The following is a 9,639-nucleotide window of genomic DNA, read 5'->3' on the forward strand; positions in this document are numbered from 1 at the left end:
ACTGAGATATATAAAAACACCTGATCAAGTACATTCCTAGGAAGCATGAAAATGCCCATATGGACATTCTGGAAACACTAGACTTTAGGCTAAGTCGGCCATGTCAACTGATGAGGACAGCAATGCTGGTACTTGTTTTTCAACACATACATACTACTTGCTCAATTTGTATTATGGGAGCGCTCCAGTCAAAATTTGAAAATTAAATACTGACATCCATACAAGTAACGTAGCCTTTTTAAGGGCCAGTGTCCACAGGCTTTTGTTCACTTGAAAACTTGAACACCCCATCATGCACAGAACAATGTAGCTTTCGATTATCGTTTGTTAGCAATACTAACTGGCCGAATTTCGTCAATCGAACAGATTTTCGTTTGCGCATTTGCAGTGTTCATGTTGAGATTTTTGTTGTACGAAAGTGCCACTAATCTATCGATTTTCGTCCGCTTCGACAAAAGTTTTCTAGTCTGCTCATTCAACCAAATTCCGGCAGTTGTACAGTAATTTGCGATCGTCCACTTCCCCATCAACTGGCCGATTATCGTATGAAAACTCGATCGCGTTTGTTTTTGGTACAATAATGACAAGGTGTATGCGCACCTTAAGCCTCAAAGAGAATGACTTCTAGCTTACACAAATGCATCCTGGAACAGCCAGCAGCAGCCTGACATAAATTTTGCAACATGCTACAAAGTTTCTCTTCTGAGGTGGAAATCCTGATGTCATAAGCCCTTATCTAATCAGAGAACGCCTTATATTAATTCACTGAAAAAAAGTGCAAGGCATTCTCTGAATGGCGGTAGTGCTGAGCGAGCATGTGCACAAGGGAATCTGCTGGAGCTGCTCCTGGATGATTACAGCTATTAAATACTGTATGTAGCACGGACAGTCCTTCTACAGCACTAGTGATATTCAGCATCCTCAGCGGCCCTTCAGAGATCAGATATGGATACATACATTGAGCCAAGATGGACCAAATTCAAATATCAATAAATGAACACTGCTGGAATTCCACTTTAAATGCACAGAATATACGTGGCTATTAAAATGTATAATTAATAACACCAGAGATTGTTAATTCAGGGAATATCAGATTGCCCTATGGGATCAGGAAGGATTTCCCCCCCTAAAAGTAAATTGGAGCCAGGTTTTTTCCCCCATTCCTCAGGATCATAAGTGGGTATAGCATTCTGTTTGTTGAGGTTTTCTATTTATGCTCTTTGCTTTGTCTCTATTGTTTGAACTCGATAAGACTTATTTATTTTTTTCAACCTGACTTTGGGCCCTTACACACAGCCATTTGTGGCCATACAAAGTAAATTCTGGTGTATTTCCGCTGCCAGGGAGTCACAGGTCCTATGTACAGCCTCCAATAGAAGTCAATGGCTGTATGCGGATATACCCCGGACTTGTGTATGCAAGCGCATGTGTACAGATGCACAACCCCCGAATGTAGTCATCATTCAGAGTTGTGCGCTCATACGCATGCCAGCCCACGAACAACCACTGACTACAATGGGAGGCTGTATGCAGCACCTGTGACTCCCTTGTGGCAGAAATACTGCAGCATTTACGTCATATGACCACAGGCAGCCATGTACTAGAGCCCTATATCATATTATTACCTATAGTCATGTGACAAGCCCACACCATAATATTTCCCAACGTTGTTAACATTCTGCATTCAATTAGTTCAAGAACAACTAATATACACTGCACACACGTTAACAATTTCCATGCATTCAGAGATGTCAGGTCATTACAGAGCTATTTGTATCGTCTTTATGCCATCTACCTCGCAGCCGTACAGCAGAATCCCCGGGACTGAACCTTCGTACACCGGTCACAGATGCTCAGGCCCGAGGTACCACTCTTGTTCTTTTCTTCCATCAATATGCCCGTCCCTCTCCCCCGGGGACTCATGGGAAATGTAGTCACAGCAATACAAACGTAATGCCCAGTGTAAGGTGGAACGTGTGCTTACTTCCGGGTCTAGAACGCCTATCAGGTGATGACTACAGACGGCGGAGGGTGGCGAGTGTCGCTATGGGCTGCTATAAATAACAGCACGTGATGAACTTCCTCCCCAGATAAAGCTTCTGACACTAAAAAAATACATGTTAATGGAGGTGATGTGTGTAACATTAACATGTCCCCATAGCCTGGAGACGTTGACACCTGATAGCAGGTACAATTCGAATGTAATGTTTCACTCAGGATGCCGCCTCATCCTCTTAGGACTCGTTAACACCGCATGTGTGCGTTAATTGTACTTCAGTGATATTAACGCAAGCTACCGTACCATGTGTTAACAGTGCAGGAGGTGTGTTGCATTGCATTTGCCATTGCATTTTCCAAATGCACATCCTGCCTGCAAAATGCATGAACACACCACAACGTGCGCTACTGTTATACTGTGCAGGGCAGTTGAAAAATCGCATGCACTAATTTTTTCCAACTGCAATGCACGGTACTGCGCATTGTGACCAGGAGGGACATTTGGGTTGCCATTCAAATGAACACACCTCACGCACTGTTAACACGCGGTAGGTGCGTTACACAGTAGCGTGCATTAATCCATGGAACTGTACAATTAAGACGCATGTGGTGCATGCACGATTATTTGCGATTGCACTGTACTGGAATGCAGGGCATTGCAGTACCACGCGTTCCGGTGCGGGCGATTGCACTGTGGGCAGGAGGCGTGTCTGCTGTGTCATTGGAAGGCATGGCACAACTATGCCCTTTCCCGCCCCAGGACACGGGGAGGGTTTGTGTATGCGATCCAGTGCGCTCATCCCACTGGACTGTGCCCTGAATGCACTGGATAGTGTGACCTTCACTCTTTCTTAAAATTAACTCCCAAGTGGACTGCAAGTGTGGTGATATCATGTTTTCTATTGAGAGCTACAAGTCTCTGGTAGTTTCTCCAGTCAGATCATATGAAAGAATCTGAATGGATGACACCACTGTGTGGGCGGAGCCATGTACAAACGCCAAATTAAAAAAATGAACACAAACCTGAGGGGAGAAGAACCCTGCGATTCAGGTAAGTGGGGGAGTTGTGATGTGACAATTTTTCATACACCCTGAATGTGGGTGTAACATTAAACATTGTCAGAAAGGTTAAGTTATCCTTTAATAGCAAATTAACTGTAGGGATCCACCACTGCAGAGCCGGTCCAGTGCCATCATCATCTTCTCTGACATCATCTTCTGGGTTCTTGCAGCTGACCCCTGATGATGCTGAGCGGCACTTCATGACAGGTTGATGCGCCACAACATATGCACCATAGCATACCCCAAGGCCTTTTGGGATGTGTGACGTGCGTATTTAGGGGGTCTGCAGAGAAGACATATGTCATTCTCATCTATTTTTTTTAAAGTTAATATCAGCTTTTTTGGGGGGGAGGGGGTAGGAGTAGGCTGATGAAATCATGGTATGATACTGCTGCTGCTATCATATATGTCGTGAACCTAGGCATTTATCTGTCAGGATTGAAAGAGATGGGGTGGAGCCTATATTGTTAACCCTTTTGTGCATGTTCAATCACTGGCATCAGCTAATTGGGAAAATTGGTTTAAATATTTTATGTAAGGACCAATCAATAACAGCAGCTTGTGCCTGCTGGCTCTAACTCGGTCAAGGGTTGCCACTAATCCAGGATTTGTTTAATAATAGCAGCTTCTTCTTACTAATCTTAACATAAAGGAACAAGCAAGCAAGTACAGAATGCCTGCTTCCCATCTTTCATATAACATTTAATGAATCTTACAAAAAGAAGCCAGCAGAATAAAACATACACTTAATTTTCAAAAGATGCATTCTGCTCTCTTGAATTATTTGAGTTGCCTTATGTGCTACTTCAATAACTTAATGTGCATTCACTTAAAGGGTTAGTTCACCTTAGTAGTCCACAAGGCCCAGCAGTTACGGGCTCTGAACAAAGACGACACTCGCTCCTGTTATGCTGGGGGCGCGTGTCCAACAGCTGGCTCCTCCTTGCAAGACTACTGAATGGTGCTCTACAGAATATTGGGAGTGTTTCAGATAGGCTTCAGTGGGGACACAAATGGCCTACTGGTATGACAACTGCATTAATAAAGATTTTAAAAGCTGTCAAGTTTATTGTTAACTGCTGGGCCTTGTGAACTGCATAGGGTATTTTGTTACAAAAGTGAACTAACCCTTTAAAAGGAATGTATATTAGTTTTGTACATATTACAAGAAAGGTATGTCAATGCCCTGAACAGCTAATGTTGAATGGTGTGTTTTATTTAGTTATGTCATTACCCAGATAGCAGGCAATTAAGCTGCAAGTTTGAAAATGACTTGCTAAACTATTGCTAGACTTACAATTTTGTTGCACAATTACAGCAAGTCTGCATTGCAAGTCTCCAGATCAATGTGCTTTGCAAAAGTGCTGTACACTTGCAGAGCTCTTGCTGAGACCTGTAGGACTCTTGCTTTTGCCTATACTTCCCATTCTAGTAGCATATTTAAAACCCAACACCTACTAAAACAGAAAACAATACTGTTAAAGGGCAGGCACCCTTGTAAACCAACTTATCCCCCAAAGACTGAGGGATCATTAGTTTAATATACGTTCTCCCAGTGCATATTTCCCATCCTACCTAAAAATTGGTAACTTGACTCTTGCTAACCCCCCTCCTCTCCTAAGATCTTATTAGGATGTGTCTACAACAGTAGCATCTATTAAAGACCTACTGTCCAACCATTGATCCCAAATTAGATGAAATTTAGCTTTGTTACCCCAATGTTGAAACATCGATTTCTCAAAGGAGATGAACAGATCCATCTCTTTACACCACTCTTCTACTGTCGGTGAGGAGGGGGACATCCACCTCATCACCAAAGTGCGCCTAGCAGCGAACAGTGCCCTGGTTACTGCAGCCATACTATAGGGATCCGAATTCAAAAAGTCTACAACCCCAAGAATACAACTAGGGGTTGACTAAAATAGATACAGCAAATACCATATTAATAATGTCTAATACACCTCTCCAATATCTCACTAACTTGGGGCACCTCCATAACAAATGTAACAGGGAGAACACTGTCAGGCCACACAACTACCATTTATTCTAATGTCGATCTTATAGGGGAATTCAGGGGTGCGATAGACCCTATGCAGTATAAAGAGTTGCGTCAACTGATGAGAGGCTAATAGGGAAATCCGGGCAACCTCTGCCAGAGCCCCCTCCCAATCCTCCTCCATTAGTTGTCCAACATCTGACTCCCAACCCCGCCTGCACTGAAATGGATACTTATACAAAAATCAGGGCAGCAGAAGTGAGAAGATAAATGAAACCTTTCCCTTCATAGCCTTGGCCTTAAGGATTGACTCCAAGGTTTTAATAGAATGTATCTGAACTAACCTTATCCCAGGATGTACCTGCAAAGCATGTCTTAGTTGTTAATATAAATAAAAAGCGCAATTCAGCTGTAATTTGAGTTCTAACGACTCAAATGAACAAAAAGATCCTCCCACATACACCTGACATAATCTTCGCACCCCTAAATTTTTCCACATTCCAAAACCTTGAAGCTTATCAACTTCCGGTATGCCCATTATTCCACAGAGGGGTATATTGCTTCCCACATCTTTCACCATGAGTCTAACCGTAGGCATATTCTTATGGGCCCTAACATACAGTATCTGTCTGTTTCTAACAGGGGAAAAGAGTCCAGTCCACCAAACAAGCTACGTAGCACATCAATAATCTGAGATTTATGTCCCTCCTCTGCCCATCCAACAAAGTACTGCATTTGAGACCCCCAAAAATACCGCCATGGGTTGGGGACCGACATCCCCCCCTGCTCCTTTGGATGTTGCAGGGTTTCTAACTTGATTGAATTTATTAGGAAGCCATGTACACCAGCTTATCCATGTAAATATCCATGCCAATCATGTGGCACAATGTAATACATACAATCATGCAAAAACAGGTCAAAAGCTTGAGTAGTTTTCACATCAAACACCAGAGTGGGGAAGAAAACATGATCTCAGGGATTCTGACTGAGCATGGTACACACCGGAATCAGGCGGCGTTTGTACATCTCATGAGACAGACATGGACAGATCCGGGAGAGGTAGAGTGGCTTGGAGAGGGTGTCTGGCCGGCTGGCCGACGGACATCTGTGGTACGGTGATGACTGCTCCTGAGGATGTGTATGGGTGTAATGTGAGGGGAATGGGGTGTCTGCAGGGTGGTGGTTGTGTCACCATATTATCAGATCTGTTTGGCCGGCTCAATGCTGATTGGCTGGAAAGCCGACTTCCCGCCCTAATTAGCATCGAGCTGGCCAAACAGCATGAAGTCGGCTTCTCGGGCAATCAAGAAGCCGGGCCGCGGGTAATGACAAGCTGCCCGCCTTCCTGATTGCCCGGGAAGCTGGCTCTGTGCTACTGGAAGTCGGTATTGGCGACACAGTACAGAAATATAAATATCGGTAATCGTTCCTGAACATCCGGTATCGGTGCATCCCTAGTTAAAATATCAGCGCATAACATCCACATGTGATAAAAAGCGAAATAATGAAATATGACAACTAAATACATCACATATAAGTAAATAAAAAATGTTAGGCTCAAAAACGTGTCAATCAAATATAAATCATATAATGATAAAAAAAGGTAGATGTACTCGAAAGACCTTGTGGCAAAGAAAGAAAGCCAGTAGTGCAAACCATATGGTAATAAAAGTGTCCTTTAATAAAGGAAGACACTCACAGGATCCAAAAGAAATAACAATTTAAAAGAATATCCGCTATCGCTGTATGCTTCCAATTGTACCACGTCCACTTAACCACCCTAGCTCCACTCTACGCAACTTCGTCAGAGGTATGGATCCCTATTTATTCCTGTGACACTTGTAAGCACTTTAGAACGGCTCATTTACACTTTTATCAATATTTATCCGAATTTTGCTGGAATAGGGCTGCTACTTAGGATCTAGGATAATCTGGTTGGCACGAGGCCCTTCTTATTTGTGCTTTGCAACGGCATGTTCATAATTTCTGTGACTGCATCCATCCACCTTATTGCTGGTCATCCTTTTTCTCTTTTCCCTTCACCTTATCCGAGCATTAATGTCTTTATCGGTGAGATGGTTCTTTTCATAATATGTCCAAAATAAAATAGCTTTAGCCTAGTCATATGTACTTCTAGTAAAAGATAGGGTTTGATTTGTTGAAGGATCCATTTGTATCCCATGTTGTAGATATCAATCCAGTAAAAATTCTTAACAGACAATAGCAATAGTACCGTACTAACTGGGATGTTAGTCCTCCAAGGAATACTGTAACAAGGACCTTTAATGACAGAGTGACCTACAGTACAAGGAGGACCAGTAAATTAAAGTGAACAAACGCTTTTATCCAAAGAGCAGCAGCAAGATAGTATCAGTGTTGGTGAACTGCGCAAAAAAGCAAGATAGCATCAGTGTTGGTGAACTGCGCAGAATAGCAAGATAGCATCAGTGTTAGTGAACTTTGGAGATGATGGGCGATCTGTTTAAAGAGAGGCATCCCCCTCTCTTAAATATATTTGCCGTTACCCTATAATTTCTGAATAATTTATTCCATAAATGATTTAAAGTATGGTCAGAAAACAAAAGCTCCCCCCATAACCAAAAATATGAATACAATGAAAATATATAATTAATTCAATAACAAATTTTAGAAGGATTCTGTACTTAACTTCTTAAAAATAAACAGGTCCTCACTCATCGTAGAGCGCAAACAATATATACAATAGCAATGACAATATTATACAGCATATACCATAAATTATAAGCAAAGGCAAATAACTAAATTTTGCCATTAAGTCCCCAGGGAACCAGTGTGTTGGTTGAATATATCTGTCTAGGCATGCTGGAGACATAATAGCAATGTAATCCCCTCTTCTATGATTATGTGGCACTTTCTCAATTGCAACAAAAAAGGTGCCTTTTAAACTGCAGTTATGGTGCTGCTGATAGTGTAATTATAACAGATGTTAGGTTTTTTTTAGTTTCAAAAGATTTTTTTATTTTTTTCCACATATATAAGTTGAGTTACAAACATTGCGTACACCCAAACATTTGGGCGTCAGCATTTAAAAGCTTTACAATCAGTGGTTTCTGCACTTAAGAAATAAAAATGAATACAATCTATTGCAAGGTATATTAATTCGTGCTCAAGCTGCGTCCGAGACTTGAGTGGATTCGGTCTTCCTGGAACTAGGCAGCGAGGATTTTTGCAATCACAAAAAGAACATAATGGGGGAACAGGGAGGTGTGGTGAGAGGAGGGGGGGTGGGGAGGGAGGGAAGGAAAGTGAAGGGGGAATGGGTGTAGTCGTGACGAGAGTTCCAACATGCACCCTGGTCATTAGATATTAGGAGGTATTGGTGATGGAGGAGCTATTATAGGGTCACCAAACAAGTATTAAAGGAGGGTGGGAGGAAATGACATATCCATGGCTCCCAGATTGCCTCAAATGCACTAGTGCGGTCCATTAAACGTGCTGACAGTTTCTCGTTAGAGAAGATCCAGTGGATTCTATTTTCGAATGTTTGAAATGGGATTTTACGGGTGAACCACGAGGTGGCTATGGTGTGCTGAGCGGCCGTGAGGACATGGAGAACCAGTTTAAATTTGAGATGGGAAACATTCACGGGTTTAACGTTAGGTAGTGCAGTTTGAGGTGTTGGTGAGAAATGGACTCCCGTAAGGGTGGAGAGCATTTTGAACACTCTAGACCAAAATGCGTAAGTGATACGACATGACCACCACATATGGACATATGTTCAGCTGTCAGGGCAACCACGAAAGCATGAGCCTGTACAGTTCGGCTGTTCGGTTGGGTTGGGTTCGGTTGGGCCTGGTAAGGGGTGATGTACCAACGAAGTAGTACTTTGTAGTTTGTTTCCAAAACTCTGGCACACGTTGAGCTAGAGTTGGTGGAGGTCCATATTTGGGACCAGGTGTCTTAAAATCAAAAAGTATAAAAGGCACTTAAGTAAAAACAGATACCGTGTACCGAATCGGTAATCATCGTTCAGGAGCCCGGCTGTCAGGCTATGTGATGAGGAGGTTTAGGACAGGGTCCAGATTGTCCGTTCACCCGGCTGAGTGCGATTCGGAGATGCCTGATGCTAGACGTCTCCTTTGGCTTTGTGGCGATCTCTGAGGCAGCGGGGTATTGGAGGCCACTGGAGGGGTCTGGATCCGTGCATTGTGGCTCTGCTGTCTCTTTTTGGGAATCTCATGATCGTGCGGCCGGGACACTGCGGTACCTGTCGGTGAGTCCGGTCGGGTGATCGGTGCGCTCAGCTGTGCTGTATTTCCCCCGAGACGCCGGCGAGTGACGGAGCTGCCTTAGGGCACGTCAGCCATCCAGCACGCCGCGCATGCGCCCCCCAGATGTTAGGTTTTACCTTTGATGATGTTACACACATGTTCCCTCACATGGATTTTCATTGATCTCTTTGTGTGTCCTATATACTGCTTGTTTATGGAGAATTCTTTATTGGTACCAGTAGAATGAAAAGCTTGTCACCTTTTAATTCTGGTTCTGTTATACGCTTGCACTCCGTAGTTCTTTAGTTCTTTCATCTTCTTCATCTTACATGG

Source organism: Nanorana parkeri, unplaced genomic scaffold (assembly GCF_000935625.1).
Source record: "Nanorana parkeri isolate BGI_ZX_2015 unplaced genomic scaffold, ASM93562v1 scaffold311, whole genome shotgun sequence".
NCBI classification, from domain to species: domain Eukaryota; kingdom Metazoa; phylum Chordata; class Amphibia; order Anura; family Dicroglossidae; genus Nanorana; species Nanorana parkeri.